The sequence below is a fragment of the Mandrillus leucophaeus genome, unplaced genomic scaffold (genome assembly GCF_000951045.1).
Source record: "Mandrillus leucophaeus isolate KB7577 unplaced genomic scaffold, Mleu.le_1.0 Scaffold77, whole genome shotgun sequence".
NCBI classification, from domain to species: domain Eukaryota; kingdom Metazoa; phylum Chordata; class Mammalia; order Primates; family Cercopithecidae; genus Mandrillus; species Mandrillus leucophaeus.
Genome location: NW_012108363.1, coordinates 6,527,563 through 6,545,841, shown reverse-complemented (window position 1 = coordinate 6,545,841; position 18,279 = coordinate 6,527,563). Strand labels below are relative to the sequence as shown.

Here is an 18,279-nt window from a genome sequence, read left to right as displayed (position 1 = left end):
GCAGACCAGCGGTTCTTACACAGAAGAGTATGGCTGCTTAGCTAGGTCAGTCTGTCTCTGTATCTCAAAATAGTCTCATGCTTCTTTAAGATCAGTAATAACAAAAGCAACAGGAATAATCCTAATAATGTAGTTTGGTAGAAAAAGCACTGGACAAAGGGTCAGGAGACCAAACTACTTCTCAGTAGGTGATCCAATCTGGACAAATGTCTACCCCCTATTTCAGGTTCTTTCTTTATCAAAGGAAAAAACTGGAAATAACAACCTTCAAGATCCCTTTCTTCTTTAAAACTTCTTTGCTTTATGCAGTGGCTCTTGTTTAGCCCTATGCTGCAATTTTTCAAAGCGTGTTTGATTCCTTACTGTATGGTTATATTATTTTTACATCATTATTGGGGTAGGACAAGGATTATCACTTATATTTTACTGAAGGGAAAATAATATTAGGTGCCTGATGGTCACTTAGAAACAAAAGTGCTCTGATACTTCGTTGGAGTCTGACTTAGTAGCTGGAGGCATGAGTTTGGGATTGTTTGGCATGCCAGGCTTTAAAGCATTTCATGAGGTGGAGCTCCAAAGGAGGTCAGGCTGGGTATAGAGTCTATGGATGCCTCACTTTTTAAAGTTGCAGGTGTTGCATGTCTTTGATGAATTACAAAAAAAAAAAAAAAAAAAAAAGTTACAGGCGACATAGTGCTGCCTCTTTAAAAGTGAAAAGAATTGCTTGTCTTGTTATCAGACTCTTACTGATAACAATTTACCAGTCAATCAGAAAACACATGGAATTATGTGCGAGGCCTCTGCCAGGTGGCCAGGAGCCCAGTTTGTGAACTTGGGGGATTTATCATGTAGAGCTAATAAATTGCATGGCATTACTCAATGCTTTTTTGTGAATGGAACATTTAAAGTTTTTGTTTCATATTGAAAGAACAGTCATGTACCTTTAAATATTTTTTCCAAAGCCCATTTTACAGTTTTCACCAGTTTGTTTTCCTGATTCAACATAGTATCATTTTATTTAGTTAGTACTAATAATTCTTTAGCCCAATTTTTATTTGTGAACTGTTTGTGAATTCAGCTCAATATTATTTGCAAATAATCACAGAACCAGATGGCCTCAATTCAGAATTTTATTGGTCATAATTTGCAAGTAGACAAGGTTGTAAAATCACCCTACTTCTTTATCTGAGCATTATGAAAAATTCCAAGACAATTACTTCATTCTGGGGAGCCCTAGGCTGTAGTTTCTGATACTTCCATGTAAGATACAGAGAATACATGTCCAAACATCAAATTTCTTGTTTTCTAATGCCTTTTTTACACTTATAAATAACATTTTAAAAGTATTTCTTTAATTATTTAATTATTATAGAAATTGATTAATTAGAAATTTATCCAAGGTCCCTGAAACAGGTAATATATGTGAGTTATTATTGTCCATGTCTTATGTATACTACATCGTTTAGGGCCACCAATTTGTACACAAGAGTGCATTAATATTACTCATAAGTAAATAACATTACACCTGTGGGAAGAACATTTTCATTTTTAAATTAAAGCCTTCACTTTCAATCTGTAAAATGGATGTGATACTAGTACCCATTTCATAGGAAGATGGCAAAGACTCAGAGGTATAATGTCTTTAGGCTGAACTTTTTGAAATTATTTGGCAGGTCGAATATCAGGTATAAGAAGTCTCAAACAATTCAACTTAATGTATTAGGTACTTAGCATAGGCCCTGCCATCTGGTAAGCATCTACTAAAAGTTAACCATTGTTTATATCCCTTTCACGTCTCTACAGAAGCTAGCAGGGTGTCATAACAATTCATTTTCAAATTATGGTAGATATTCAAGGATTCTCCAAAGTCAAGCTAAGATCAGGGTCCTGGATTCCTTCTATTCTGTGGCAATACAAGTTTGTGGGGTAGATATACATGCATCATGAGCTGTTTGGCCAGTTATTGCCCCTCTTAGGGTGTCAGAGCTTGTTTTTCTCTTTTCTCGTTTGTAAAATTATGATTCCTGCAATTCTCATATTCTATGAATTTATAACACCATATGAAAAATAACCCTTCTACATACTCAAGAACATATTCTGTAGTTCTATAAATCAAGTATGTTTATTCTAACCTTAAAAATCATGCCTATTGTCATTATAATACTAATTGATTGAGGCTTTTACTTTAACATGGATTTAGTTCTGGTGTTAGATGCCTGTTTTTCCTATTGAGATGTGCAAGTGTTTTCAGAGGGGCCAAAAAGCGCCTTCATCTTGCTGGAGCAGTGAGCCAGAAAGAAGCATAGATTTGGCAGGTAGTGGCTTGCAGACAGACATGATTTCAGAGTCTCTCCTGTGCCTGTCAATTTTTTTCCAAGTAGTCCCTGATGCCAGAAATTCTATAACAGAAGGCAATGAGAGATAAGGGCACATGGGTGTGCTGGTAAATGCTTAGGAATCTGAGTATGGGGCTTGTTGGATAGCCTTGATTCATAGTGTTTGCCAATTCCTTTGGTGTAAATACTCCCATCATGGCCCATTTTAAACTACCAATGTGAAGTCTGCTGGTTCACAGATTCCTGAAAATTTAACAATTAGCTACCTCAGGCCAGTACAAGCCAAGTCCAGCATATCATTGGCAAGCCTAAGAACAAATGATCCTTGAAGAGGTAGCCACCAACTAAGCAGCATACTTAGTTGCACATGACTGATATCAGATCCTTTTCAGTGGTAAAAAGAAAGTGAAGAACCTCAGGCGCTTTGAGTAAGCACAGAATGGAAGAGGCAGCCTAGATGGGAATAAAGCATCATAGATTGGTGTGGCTCCTGTGGCCACTTTCTAGATGTGGGATCTCAGACCAGACATTTGACCTCTTTATGCCTGTGTCCTATTTGTAAAGTAAGGATCCCAGCACTACCTACTTCAAGTGATGTAGAGTATTTCATGAGAAAAGTATGTTTTAAGCTTCTTACCAATTGCTACATGGTAAGGTGATTATCACTCACAATTTTGCCCAAGCACCACCTTGATCTTCTGAAAGCCCCTCTGGAGAACTGGAAACATTCTCCTGTTTTGATGACTCTTTCCACCTTAGAGATCAAGTGTGCTGTGCACCTTATGATGTGAGAGTCATTATCATTTACATGGAACCAGAGAAACAGTTATGATCACCATTCCAGTCAGCATCTGGGTGAGGGTCTCCACTCTTCACGGCCTCTTCCCTTTAGCGTGCAGTCTGATCTAGCAACCGAACCATCTCCTGCTTGCAGCAAGCATCCTTTCTAAATTAAAGGTGGTAGGTGGGGAGATGGTCACCTTTCCTTGCTTTTGAAAGCATTACTGCATAGTGGTCAAAAACACTGCTTCTGCATCAGATCTGGGTCAAAGACTAGGTCACATATGATCTGTGTGATTTTGTGTAAATTACATAATGCTGTGCAATCTTCGAAAAAACTATTTACTTTTTTTTTCTTTTTTTGAGACAGGGTCTTGCTCTGTCGCCCAGGCTGGAGTGCAGTGGTGCCACCTCCGTTCACTGCAACTTCTGCCTCCCAGGTTCAAGTGATTCTCCTGCCTCAGCCTCCTGTGTAGCTGGGACTACAGGTGCGCACCACCACACTCGGCTAACTTTTGTATTTTTTTTAGTAGAGACGGGGTTTCACCATATTGGCCAGGCTGGTCTCAAACTCCTGACCTCATGATCTGCCTGTTGCAGCCTCCCAAAATGCTGAACCATTGCGCCCGACCTATGTTTTTAAAATAATTAAGCAAGGCCAGACACATAGACTCACACCTGTAATCCCAACACGTTGGGAGGCCGAGGTGGGTGGATCACTTGAGCTCGGGAATTTGAGATCAGCCTGGGCAACACGGTGAGACTCCATCTCTACAAAAAAAAAAAAAAAAAAAAAATAGCCAGATGTGGTGCATGCATGCCTGTAGTCCTAGTTACTCAGGAGGGTGAGGTGGGAGGATCCCTTGAGCCCAGGAGGTTGAGGCTGCCATGAGCTGCGATCATGCCACTGTAATCCAGCCTGGGCAACAGGCTGAGACCTGGTCTCAAAAATAAAATAAAATAATTAAACATTCCTTCATGATCTTATTTCCTTTTAAGAAGATGGAGGTCACTTTTTTTACAAGTCCCCAATGGAAAGGACAGTCCTGAAAATTGGTACCCTGTGCCAAATGGGTCTTCTGCAATGAACTATTTTGGGACCTCTACACTTTCCACATATGCCCCAGGACAAATCTTTGTCTTCATTCACTTCAAGAAACCCCGCTATGTGTCTTTAAAAAAAAAGAGAGAGAGAGAGAGGCCAGGCACGATGGTCCACGCCTGTAATCCCAGCACTTTGGGAGGCTGAGGAGGGTGGATCACCTGAGGGCAGGAGTTCGAGACCAACCTGGCTAATATAGTGAAACCCCGTTTCTACTAAAAACACAAAAAATTAGTCAGGCGTGATGGCAGGTGCCTGGAATCCCAGCTACTCGGGAGGCTGAGGTAGGAGAATTGCTTGAACCCGGGAGGCAGAGGTTGCAGAGTGCTGAGATTGTGCAATTGCACTCCAGCCTGAGCAACAAGAGCAAAACCCCGTCTCAAAAAAATAAAAATAAAAATAAAGAGAGATAGAGAGGGAGCCCTGGAAAGCTTTGCCTCCTAAAGTTTCCCTAGAATCTCCCCAGATTCCCACAGCCACCTCCTTAGTGGAAGCTGTCAGAATCTCTCACCTGGGACTGCTACCACCTCTCATGGTCTCCCTGCACCCGCTTCACCCCTGCCCGCCACTTCATCCTCCACATGGCAGCCAGCACCAGCTTTTCACATGTGACTGTAGTCAAGTCCTGAAGACCTTCATCAGAAGTTGATGAGTCCCTCCAGCAGCTCTCCCCATTGCCCTAAGGATGGACACTACCAGAATCTACCACATGGTCTCGTCTGTCTCAGCTCTTGTCTCACTCTCTCATCTCTGGGATCCAACCACACCGGGTTTTCTTCAATGTTAAAGCCTCCATTTTAAGTGTCACTTACTTGGGAAAGCCTTCCTTGATGTCCCTAGACTAAGTCATGTCCTCCTGTCCTGTTCTACCATGGCATCAGGTGTCCTTTCTTCACAGCACATGCTGAAGTTGTAACTACTCATCTGTTAATGTAACGATGTATTCATGTCATTTCCCCACCTCACCCTCCATTGGACTATCAGCTTTATAAGAGCAGGCATCCAAGTTGACAAAGATGGCCTCGCCAGTGTCTACAAGAGTGTCTGGCACACACTATTCACTCATGCATCATTTGTGGAAGGAATAAAAGGAGAAAGGGAGAAAAGAAAGGAGGGAGTAAGGACATAAGGTATAGATTCGGCTGGAGAGGTTAGAGACACAAATGAACCTCAAATAGAAAATGTTCAATGCCCAAATAATAGACACCAAGCCAAGTGACATAGGACTTCAAAAGGGAGATTACTGGGTGTAGGAACATGTAACAAAGACTCCCTGGAGGCAGTAGTGTATGGCCTATCCTTGAACAAGGAAGAGGAAGATTCAGGTATTCAGGTGGATGGAATTTTAAGTGCTAGGTCAGAGAGGCACATGTAGGAACCAGCAGGAGGTCCAGGTCCCAGCCTTCAACTCTTTTTAGGAGAATTAATCAACTCTTTTCTCCTTTTTCCTCTGCCCTGTCTTACCCTTCCTTCCTTGCCTTTTACAGCTAAACCCTCTGTAGATGATATTCTTTTTTTTTTTCTTTGACCCAGAGGCTTGCTCTGTCTCCCAGGCTGGGGTGCAGTGGTGTGATCACAGCTCACTGTAGCCTCAACTTCCCAGGCTCAAGTGATCCTTCTGCCTCAACCTCTTGAGTAGCTGGGACTAGAAGCATGCACCATCATGCTCAGCTATTAAAAAAAAATTGTAGAGACAGAGTCTCACTATATTGCCCAGGCGGGCCTCAAACTCCTGGGCTCAAGCAATCCTCCTGCCTCAACCTCCCAAAGTGCTGGGATTATAGGCATGAGCCACCATGCCTGGCCATGTAGATAATATTCTTAAAACTACCCAGGCATTTTTGCTTAAGACATTGAGAAGTCATGGACCCTCTTCTCTTCATTCCCATGTCATTCAGTTGCCTTCCAGCTGGGCTCCTGCTGACATTTGAAGCTCTTTACCGTCTATTATCCACACAACACCTAGAATGAACCTTAAAATTTTAAATCAGATACTACTTTCTACCTTAAAGCCTTCCATGGCTATTTAGGGTATTTAAATAAATTCTCAACTATGACTTACAAGACCCTTCATCCTGTCGTCCCAGCCTGCCTTCTTTATTTCACTTCACACCACACTCCCTGTATGTGCTTCTGTCACATCTGCCTTCTTTCTTAACCATAAGCACTCAAAGCTCAAGGTCCTTGCAGGGCCTTTGTACAGGGCCAGGACTAGGGTGAGACAAGTGAGACACATTCATAAAATGGCACTCATTCTCAGGATGCAGGATCTTTGCATTAGCTGTTCCCACTGTCTCAAACACCCCAGATTTTTGCAGGAGGGTTTGTGTGTTTGCTTGTTTGTTTGAAACATGGTCTTGCTCTGTCACGCAGGCTAGAATGCAGTGGTGGAATCTTGGGTCTGCAACCTCTGCCTTTCAGACTCAACCGATCCTCCCGACTAGCTGGGACTACAGGAGTGCATCACGATGTCTGGCTAATTCTGTTTGTTGATTTATTTCCCACCTCTTCCAAAGCACATAGATACTTTAGTATCTGCACTTATTTGTTAGGTTTTTGGATCTGCTTCCCTGTTTAATTTCTGTCTGTCCATCTACTGGAAGGGCACTTCCATGAAAGCAGAGATCTTGACTGTCTTCTTCATCACAGTATCACCATCATCTAAAACAGTTCTGGGCACTGGTTAGTAGTAATAGGTGGTCAGTAAATATCTGGGGAATGAATGAAGGCCACATAACTCATGTTGCATTCAGAAAAGCATCTGGAAGCTAAAAATGTGGGTCTTGTCTAGTCACACAAAGACAAGGAAGGGCCCAAGCAAAGTACTTTGCAATTGAGACATGCACAGTTTCCATCTGTTTTAATGGAGTGTTGTCATGAGTTGATCTTTACCTGCGTGATGTGAGGTTAATGTTTTATGGAGATAACTATTGTATTGACAGCTTCTTTTCTCGAAATAAAATTAGATTTGATTCCTACTGTTTAGGGACTGATGCACCCATTCATCAGTTTCTGCAGTAAAAATAGGCCAGAGAGAAATACTATAAACATGAGAGTTTAGTTTCTGACTCAGTCTGAAAGAAAGCAGAAGAGCTCAGTTTCAGACCAGGCACGGTGACTTACGCTTGTAATCCTAGCACTTTGGGAGGCCAAGACGGGCAGATTGCCTGAGCTCAGGAGTTCGAGACCAGCCCGGCCAACATGGCAAAACCCCATCTCTACTAAAAGTACAAAAAATTAGCCAGGTGTGGTGGCACATACCTGTAATTTGGCTACTTGGTGGGCCGAAGTAGGAGAATTGCTTAAACCCAGGTGGCGGAGGTTGCACTGGGCTGAGATCGCACCACTGCACTCCAGCCTGGGCGACAGAGCAAGAAGCTGTCTCAAAAAAAAAAAAAAAAAAAAGAAAAGAAAGAAAGAAGAGCTCAGTTTCTTGAACTACAAGCTCCATGTAAAACAAGATATGTAAATATCAAACTCGGAAATCATGTCTACAAAAAACTGTACTAAAGCTCTTCTCAAATGTTGATGAACCAAATAGTAAATCCTCATTCCACCCTCATTTTCTTAACCAACTGATAATACGTTCCTCCATTCATCAGTGAATTATGAGACCTACTGGAAAAAGTAGACCTTCCAGGAAGTAATTTTCATCCAGAGGTCAGTTTGGGTTTGGCTTCATGACACTCAGAGGCCTCGCTAAAAGTGATCCTGAGGAGAAAACAGGTCTGTAATGCCTTCCCATGCATATAAAAGTCCCCTTTTGGATCAACGGTCTGTTCAGTTTCTTGAAATTCAGTAAAAGTTTTCTGTATTTTAATAGAATAAGAGCTAGATACAGGTTCTTACGTCTTATGTTGCCGTATAATTCCTATTAACCTAAAGGTATTTATAAGCAGGCTTCTCATTGTATTTTTCCTTTTTTGATATTTAAAAAGTCACAGAAATTATAACTGTTTGTTATAAAAATTCAACTATAGGGTTTTTTTCCCCCAAACTTCATATATTGTGCCAAATTTTTATTATTATTATTGGTTTTGGGGTTTTTGTTTGTCTGTTTTTCATTGACTCTGTATCAAGGAAATGTTTCTGTTTGGGTACATTTAGATTTAGTCATTTGTTCAGCAAACATTTTGCAGATAGCTACTCTGTGCCAGGCACTGTGCTAGATGTGAGGAACACAGTGGTGAGTAATGGAGGCAGGTGTCTTACATTGGTGCAGAAGTAATTGAGGTTTTAATTGAGGTCAATTACTTGTGCACCAACCTAACAGCTTGCATTCCAGGAGATGAGACAGACAGCAAGCAAGTGTATAACTGCATAGAGCAGATAGAGAATGTGGTAGGTTCTATGGCAAGACCAGGCAGCCACTGGGACTGAACTGGGAGGAAGGGTGGTCAGAGAACTGAAATTTGAGGAAAGAACTAGTTAAATAAAGAAATGGGAAAGAGTGTTCTGGGCAGAGGGAACTGCAAGAACAAAGACCCTGAGGTAGGAGAAGGCTTGGCTTGTGTGAGGAACAGAGATTTGAACATGCAGAGTTCAAGAGTGGGGCACAAGACGAGGGGCAGAAGCCAAACTCTTGTGGATCATAGCAAGGAGTTTGGATTTTATTCCAACGCCAATGAAAAGTTTCCAAGGTTGAAGCAGTGGGGGTGATTCCATCCATCTAGAAGTGAGCTGACAGCTTTGGGGTCAGCAGATTGTACAATGGCCAAGAATAGAAGCCAGCCAGGAAGCCAGGTAGAGTCTACTGCAGTGGTCTCCTGGGCCATTGTGTAGTGTCCCATCCTATGAGTTGTTCTTCAGTTGTCTTACGTTTTAACTTTCTTGTGGCATCCTTCTTCCTGGGGGTACTTTGTCCAGAATCATCTCACTCCATGTTTTGATAGGAAAGTGCCTAGTGTATAACCTGGGTCAGGATCAACACTGAGCTCAGACAAACTGTAGCAGCAAAGACTGAAACCAAATTAGAATTGAGTTAAATCAGCTTTGATTGATCTCAAGACAGAGTAAGGAATCTTCCGATCCTCATATTGTCAAAAAAATTAATGAACCAAGTACTTTCAGAATGTTTTCTATAATCTGGTCTGAAGACATCAATTTACTATCTGTGTCAGCACTGGTCTTTTCTCTCGTGCAGACATATCTTTTGCAGAGTTATAATCATAATGCATGACAATTTTATATTCTACTTTTCCATTTATTCTTTTATGTAAATGTATTTCCATATATCTACATTGCCTCCAAAGTAATCATTTTTCATATATATGATTTTTTAATGGTTGAGTCAGTTCATTGCAAGAACATGCTTATCTATTTTACATATGTGGGGGAATAGATGAACTTATCTGTTAGCTATGGTTCAACATTCAGAGTGTTTCCAGGTATAATGAAAACACCAAAAAAAAAAAATAGTAAACATAATATAGGGCTGTCTTATTTTAAAAATCAGCTTCTTAGGATAGAGTGCCCCAAATAGGATAATTGTGTCACAGGATAAGAAGATTTTCTGGTCTTGATCATTTGTTGCTAGATCATCTTCCAAAGAGATTGAAGAAGCAGTGCATGGGCCACAAAAAGCGGCACCGTATTTGTTAGCAGAACCATTAGAGAAGATTATGTTTCTAAAAAGGAACTAATAGAAACAAAAGAATCACACTGTTGTGATTTTCAAGTACCCCATTTTGAATGTTGTAGTGAGAGAGAAGGCAAAATGTGTAATCTTTTACACATAGGTGAGATGATTTGATTTAAAGTCAGTGTCACATGTATGTAGACGAACCCACCACCTGCATAGTTGGATTTAAGCGGTGCCAGAGGGTCTCCTACTCTGCAAAAGCTGAATCCTCGAACTGACGTCACAGAGTGGGGGTGGTCTGAAAGGTTCCCATGAATGAGTTCTTTGGGTTAGGTCATGAAACACCTTATCAAGGAGCAAATGAAATACAAGAAGGTGTCGCAGGAGCCACTTTTGACTGTTCCATAGATGTTAGTTTTAATTTTAGACAGGGCCTATGACACTGAAATTCTCAGGCTGCAATTCCAGAAAAGTGGGATGAGGTGAGCAAGGAACAACAGAGCAACCTAACAGAAAAGAGATTTGCATGCTGCTATAAAGACACATGCACACGTATGTTTATTGCGGCACTATTCACAATAGCAAAGACTTGGAATCAATCCAAATGTCCATCAGTGACAGACTGGATTAAGAAAATGTGGCACATATACACCATTGAATACTATGCAGCCATAAAAAAGGATGAGTTTGTGTCCTTTGTAGGGACATGGATGCAGCTGGAAACCATCATTCTCGGCAAACTATCGCAAGAACAGAAAACCAAACATTGCATGTTCTCACTCATAGGTAGGAACTGAACAATGAGATCACTTGGACTCAGGAAGGGGAACATCACACACCGAGGCCTATTATGGGGAGGGGGTAGGGGGGAGGGATTGCACTGGGAGTTATACCTGATATAAATGACGAGTTGATAGGTGCTGACGAATTGATGGGTGCAGCACACCAACATGGCACAAGTATACATATGTAACAAACCTGCACATTATGCACATGTACCCTAGAACTTAAAGTATAATAATAAAAAAATTAAAAAAGAAAAAGAAAAAGAAAAAAGAAAAGAGATTTGGACCCAAGTCACCTGGCTAATTCTTTACTCTCTCTGGGATTTAGCTTTCTTGTCCTAAAATTAAAGGATTCGGCTGGATCAGTGCTTTTTCAAACTTTAAAAAACATTTTAATATAAAATTATACAAGTCATCACTATCCCCACATATGAAACAGAAAGAAGTGGAAGTTCTCTGCTTGAAGCAGGGCAGGGCAACTGCCCAGAACCCTATGTCTCTTGGCCTGTCCCTGACTTTCAGGGATTAACAAGGTATCTTCCAACTCTGTGACCTGTCTCCCCAGGGTGTAAATTGAATAGTAGAAATGAAAAGACAAGAGCTGATTTAGAAAGTAACCTTGAAGCCTCATTGTCCTCATCTCTAACATTATAAAGTTGGACTGAATGATTTCTAAAGACTCTTCCAGTTCAGAACTGCAGAAACTTGGCTCACATTTGTAATACCAACACTTTGGGAGAGCAGAGTGAGAGGATTGCTTGAGGGCAGGAGTTTGAGACCAGCCTGGGAAACATAGTGAGATCCCATCTCCACAAAAACAAAAAATAAAAAAATTAGCTGGGCATGGTGGTGCACACCTATAGTTCCACTATTTGGGAAGCTGAGGTGAGAGGATTACTTAAGCCTAGGAGTTCAAGGTTGCAGTGAACTATGATTGCACCACTGCACGCCACCCTGGGCTACAGAGTGACACCCTATCTCTATTTTTTTTTAAGTGGAAATTGGATATCTCTGCCAATGATAACAGGAATTCACAAAAAGTGATGGAGATTAGCCAAACATGGAAACCTTTTCAGGAAGTATCACCTTTAAGGTGATTAATAACTGTGTGGCTCATGAGAAAGCATGTTGTCAAAATACAAGCATGACCCCAAGAATGTCCCCTGAAAATCAAGTTGGACATTTCATGTGTAACCAATATAAAATCTGAAATAATAACAGCCAATATTTAATGAGTTCTCTTTGTGTTTCAGAGCATCAGGGTTAAGTGTTTTATATGTCTTATATCATAAATATTCACAATACCCACATTCATTATGTTATCCTATTGTTATCCCCATGTAATTTTTGAGAAGGCTGAGGTTTAAAGAAGCTAAGTATCTTTATTTAGGTTACACATATAGGACAAATATTAAAAGTTGGATTAAATGTTCTTCAATGGACATTTTCAGATCTAAGCTTGTTTGGGTCTGATAAGTCTTATAATAGAAGCTGAAAAGGCAGAGTTGGGGCAAGGATTTTTTGGTGAGTTTCTAACACAGTCCAATAGAGGCGTTGAGTCGGGACCAGTGGGCTTGCTCCAGGTTGCCCAGCAGACTTACCCGAAAGACAGCACAAACATCATCAACAGCAACAATTTTTTTTAAAAAAAACAATAGTTAGCATTACTACAAGAAGAGGACTGAACACTTTGTTAAGTATTTTCTCATTTCCTCCTTACAATTCTTTGAACGAGATAAAAGTAAAATTTTGTTTTAGCGAGGAAGCAATGGAGCTACGAGGACAGTAAGTAATTTTCCCAAGGAAGCAAAGTGAAAAGTGTAAAGGCAACAGCATGCCTTAGGATGTAAGGATTCCCTACACTTTGCTCCTACTACACATTAGTGTGACCTTTCCTGATATCTTTGTGGTTACCTAAGTAGGATTACATTTTGCGAGAAGGTAATTCTACTTACCTTCATGATTGCAAGCATCTCAGCCAGCTTCTCGCTGCGAGTTTGTGAATTCACCAGTCTTTGGTGACTTTGCAGAGTGTATTTCCATTCACCTGGACTCTATAGGCTGACAAACATGAGTTCCTGGGCTTGTAAACCTGAGAATCTGTTCCTGGGGTGGCCTCTGACAAGGAAAGAGGCTGTATCCACCTCAGCACTATCTAGTTTTCCAGATTAACAACTAATAACAGCATCGACCACTTATCGAGCCTTTTCTGGGAATAACATTCTGGGAACGCTATATCCAAAGTGGTAATACAAGGAGTACCAGGAGGAAAGTATTAGCCCAGCGAAGTGACCCAGAAAGGGAGATTGAGGGTGCTAACACCAAACTTCACCCTTTTCCACAATCTGTGTTGAGGCCACTTCCATGAAAATGACCCAGTGTGGTGTTTCCCAAAGTGGGGTACTACCAGGAGCACACAAGATGGCACATGGACAAATCTGGTTTTAACATGTCTTTAATAGTTATGTATCTACTACAATTTATATTCGAAATAAGTGTTTTAAAATTTATGGTGGTGGTTTACAGTTTCCTCCTAGAATAAATTTGTTTATGTGGAAAAAAGTCCATTCAAAGAATGCTATTAAGCAGACAATACTCTTTGAGGGAAGTAGGGTATGGTGGAAATTGCCAGGCTAGGTTGCAAACCGAAGCCTGGGAGCACTGAATCCTTGGGATAGCAGTGTAAATCATGATTCATTATAATTTGCTTTTAAGTAGTTTCAAGAGTGAAATGTAATAGCCTCCCCTGGACATTTGGAGATACAGAGGTGATGCGCAGAGTCTAGGGCTCTTGAAGATACTGGGCTGGTGCAAAAGGCATTGTGGTTTTTGCCGTTAATAGATATAAGCACAGAGGAGCAGGAAGATGGTCAAAAGAGATCTCAGGCCCCCACGTTCTGCCAGAGCACAGCAAGCAAATGAGCCTCTTGCCACACACTGAACCCAAATTTCTCTGAATCCAAGAAAAGGCTGTTCTAATTCCAAACAAGCTCATTGTAAACCTCAATAACGTGAAGTTAGTGTTGTTCACATTGCTTTCCAACTATGTTTCAGATTGATATAACTGGTTCCTAATGCATAATTAACTGCTGTTGGAATGAATCCTTGTCCCCTTGCCTCTGTGCCTGCTGGACTTCATATCTGTGTATTAATAGTCACTTTTGTTTGGCAATCTTGTGAAAAATGTAGACTAATTTTTAATTCTTAAAGAGATAATACATTCACATAATTTTATTTTTATTTTAATTTTTTTAGATACTGGGTTTTGCCATGTGGCACATTTCAATAATTTTTTTAAAAAGTTGCAAAATGTTATGCAGTAACAAATCTCCCATCCTTGTCCCAAGTCACATTGCTGTCCTACATCACAGTAACCATGATAGTTAATTTCTTATAAATTCCTCCAACAATACTTTATGCAAATACTTGTAATACAAATAAACATTCTTCTTTCCTTCCTTTTTGAATAGTAGTAACATACTCTGCACACACTTCTTAACCTTTCTTTTAGTTGGTTAACAATATATCCTGGAGATTAATCCACATGGATACAAAAAGATAGTCTTCATTCTGTTTATGGTTGCATAATACTTCATTGCATGCATGAAAAATTTCTTTTAGTTATGGTTGGTCTGTTTCCAGTTTTTTGTTATTATGCACAATGAGAAATGAATGGTCTTGTAGATGTGTCATTTTCCATAAATATGATTATAACAGTGATTCTCAACCAAAGGTGATTTTACCCACCAGGGGACATTTGACAAAGCCTGGGGAAATTTTTGGTTGTTATAAGTGGGGAGGAGGGTGCAATCAACATCTAGTGGGTAGAAGCTGAGGGTGCTGCTGAATATCCTATAATTCACAGAACAGACTCACAACAAAGAATTATTCAGCCCAAAATGTCAATAATGCTGAGGTTGAGAAGCTCCAGTCTGTTGAAAACATTTCTAGAAGTGGAATTGCTGAGTCAAAGGATATTTGCATCTGTTATTTTGTTGACTACGAGCAAGTTACTCTCTACAGAAGTTGTACCAATGAACATTCTCCAGGGCCACATGTGAGAAGCCTGTTTTCTCAAAACCTTACCAACACCATTATCTTACATTTTGATCTTTGCTTATCTGATAGGGGTTTAAAAAATAGTACCTAAGTATAATTTATTTGCATTTCTGTTGTTATAGTGACATTAAGCATCTTTCCATATGCTTAAATATTTATATTCCTTTTGCTCATTTTCCTATAAGTTTATTAGTATTTTATTTAATTTATAGGAGCTCTTTATCTACCAGCTAAACACTTTGAGCAGACTAGTTTTAACCTACATTTTCATTGTCAAGAGATTTTTATCCGCCTACCAATTTTTCTGGAAATCTTATTCCAAATTATTTCCATTAAGAGTTTTGTCATAGGGTTCACGATAACATTTTCTGCTGCATACTTGGTTTTACTTGCTATTCCTTCAATCAATTAACAAATATTAATTGAACATCACCTCAATGCAAGGAGTTATTTCCTGAAATGCGATGAAGTTGTTATGCACTTATGTATTTTGGCTACTGGTCCTTCAGCGCTTAAAAAGAAGACACAAAAAATATGTTCTTTCAAAATCATTAAACATTTCCTATTTCTTATTCTGGGAGGAAGGTCCTCGAAGGAACATTCACAGCTTAGAGATGCCGAGAGAACAATACAGAGGATGCCTTGAGAATCTACTTTATGCTTGGAAAATATCAGTTTGTTCCTGCTCTTAATTTCCACATAAATCCATTTCTCTCTTCTCCCTTTTATAAGAAAATCCAAACATACATGTTTTCATCATGCTAGGATCATGTTACCTTCATCTAGTAAGAATGGGGCTTGGACATTATTCCTGAGTTATCATTTCACTTATAAGATAAATATATCCATATAAAAGCACACTGAATTACTTTATTAGAATCTCTGAAGAAAATGGCTATCCCTCAAGAAGAACATGAGAGATACTGTCATGAACTTGAGCCCCCATGGATATAGATGAGCAGGTGGCAGGTGCTCTCTAGCTGCTGCTCACCGCTAATGGGGTTATGCGGTTACAAGGGCGTGCATCATCTTGCACACCCAGCATTTGATGCATACCCCTTATTCCTCTCCCATAATCATCCGAGTTGACACTGTGATGTTTTTAAAACTTCCGACAGTATTAAAACATTATTTTCATTTCCCTGCTTTTCCTCCTGCTTCACACTCTCTGTAAAAACTTCAAATATCATAAGAATATATAAGTTTGTAAAATTCTGCCACAGTGGAACCCACCACAAAGAACCAGTGTTAGTAGCTTGGAATGCTTTTCTTCTTGTATTATTTCTTTGGATATTGCATATGCTAATATTATAATCTCTTCTTCCAAAAATGGGATGATGCTCCATCTGTTGCTTTAAATCTACTCTTTAACATTTGGTGTATACTTTTGTCCCTCCGTATAGACGAACTTTATTATCTGTTAATGGTTACAGAGTAGTCACAGAATGGATGAACCATAACTAATTTAACCATTTGTTTATTGATGGAATTTAAGTTTCTCCAGTTTATTTTAGTGTAATAAATAATGTTGCTGTGAACATCCTTTTTATTATATCTTTATATATTTTGAACAAATGTTTCCACAGAATAAATCTGATCAGAGAAATGTATTTACTCATTTTAGTTAATTGTTTTTAATATAAGAAAATAAATACATGTTCATGGCAAAATATTCAAAGAGTACAGAAGGATACAAGGTAAAAAGAAAAGCTCCTTGGGAGGCCAAGGTGGGTGGATTGCTTGAGACCAGGAGTTCAAGGCCAGTTTGGGCAACAGAGAAAGACCCTACCTCTTAAGAAAAAAAAAAAAAAGAAAGAAAGAAAGCTTTCTTCCCACTCCCTACTCCCAACCCCCAGGATCACCCACACAGGTGTCTGCTCTTAATAGTTTCTTATGAGAAAATACATTTTAATAGATGATCCTAAATTGCCCTCTGAAAACTGTGTGTGAGTATAATTCTTTTTCTTTTCTTTTCTTTCCTTCTTTGTTCCTTTCCTTCTTTCCTTTTGAAAATTCTCACTTTTTTCATTTGGGTGGCCAGGGTGTTACTATTTAAAAATGGCAGACTTTAAAGGAAGTGAAATTGTTTTCCTCATAGCACATCCAGCCACATGGTAACCCACAGTGTGAAATGCTGAGGCGGAGAAAGCCAGCCAACGGTGGGCCAGTGATGAGTGAGAGGTCTTATGGAAAATAAGAGAGAAAAGAAGGCAGGTGTGGGATGGATCAGTTTCCTGGCTTTAAGGTGGTCCAGGGAGACTTGAAATTAATGGCCTTAGCTCCAGACTTTCCCAGAGCTTCACAGTAGAAGGACGTTAGGTCTAGCTGAAGATGGGCTGGGGAGGTAGGAACTAGGAACAACTCATTGCAAATTGCTCTGGTGTTTTACGAGACACTAATTTGTCCATAGAGACAGTAATGATCATATCTTTTTGTTTTGTTTTGTTTTGTTTGTTTGAGACAGTGTCTCACTCTGTCACCCAGAGTGCAGGGACATGATAATGACTCACTGCAGCCTCAACCCTCCAGGCTCAATTGGTCCTCCTGCCTCAGCCTCCTGAGTAGCTGGGACTACAGACATGTACCACCACACCTGGCTAACTTTTTAACATTTTTTGTAGAGACAGGGCCTTACTATGTTATCTAGACTGTTGAACTCCCGACCTCAGGCGATCCTCCTTCCTTGGCCTCCCAAAGTGCTGGGATTACAGGCATGAACTATTGCTACTAGCATTTGCTAGTAGGTTTATGTAATTTTTAAGAATTATCTTAATTAGCTCAATGATTCAGAGTCTATTCTTATGTCACTTTTGAAAAACGAAGCAACTGAGAGGCTGAGACACTTGCCTCAGGTTGTACAGCTGGCAAGGAATGAAGTTAGGATGCAAACCCAAGTCTGCCCTACTTGAAAGTTCCAGTTCTCCCCAACTCTGCCTCACCAGAGGAGAAAGCTGAAAACTGCTGTTTTTCAGAAAGGTGGAGACATCCTTTTCCCATGGGTAGCAGACACATAACTTCTCATCGGCGTATCTGCTGGACTAGTCCAGCAGCAAAGGAGCCAATGTTGTTGGAGCAAAGAGAAGTGGTTATTCTGAGGAACCAAGGAGTGTGTTCCACCTTTGCAATCCAGCATAAGCATTGCTCAACCAAATGGGACAGAAACAAAGCTCTGCTAGGCCACGGCTTGGTGAAATGGGTCACGCAATTGATTTTCCAGCGCTGAGTTCAGGGAATGACAGTCTTCTGTGCAAAGTCCCAGCAAGCGCTAAGCCAGGAAGCATAGTAGTTAGGTTAACAGGCTCTGGAGTCATAGAGTGGAACTTGTACACTGCTCTTCTACGTATTAAGAAGGTTGGCCTCTGTGAACTTCAATTTTCTCATCTATAAAATGGGGAGATAATATGTTATAGGATCGTGATGAAATGGGATGGAATGTTGAGTGCCTGGAATATAGAAAATGTTCAGAAATAATATCTTTTTCACTTTTTTCCTGTTTCTCTCTTTGAAACTTATAATGCAAGCTCTATTTCATACAAAATATTAACATAAAAAGCCACCCTGCCCCCTCATCTATCTATCAAGCAATGCACGTTTATGGGGAACCTGATGCTGACCTATTTGTAAACAACTTGTTTC

At 40.1% G+C, this 18,279-nt stretch overlaps 1 protein-coding gene across 1 annotated transcript in view; it reads left to right on the top strand.

Moving 5' to 3' along the window:
• Window positions 1-18,279, top strand: part of ITK (IL2-inducible T-cell kinase) — a 73,963-nt gene that overhangs the window by 941 nt on the left and 54,743 nt on the right. The window lies entirely within an intron of this gene.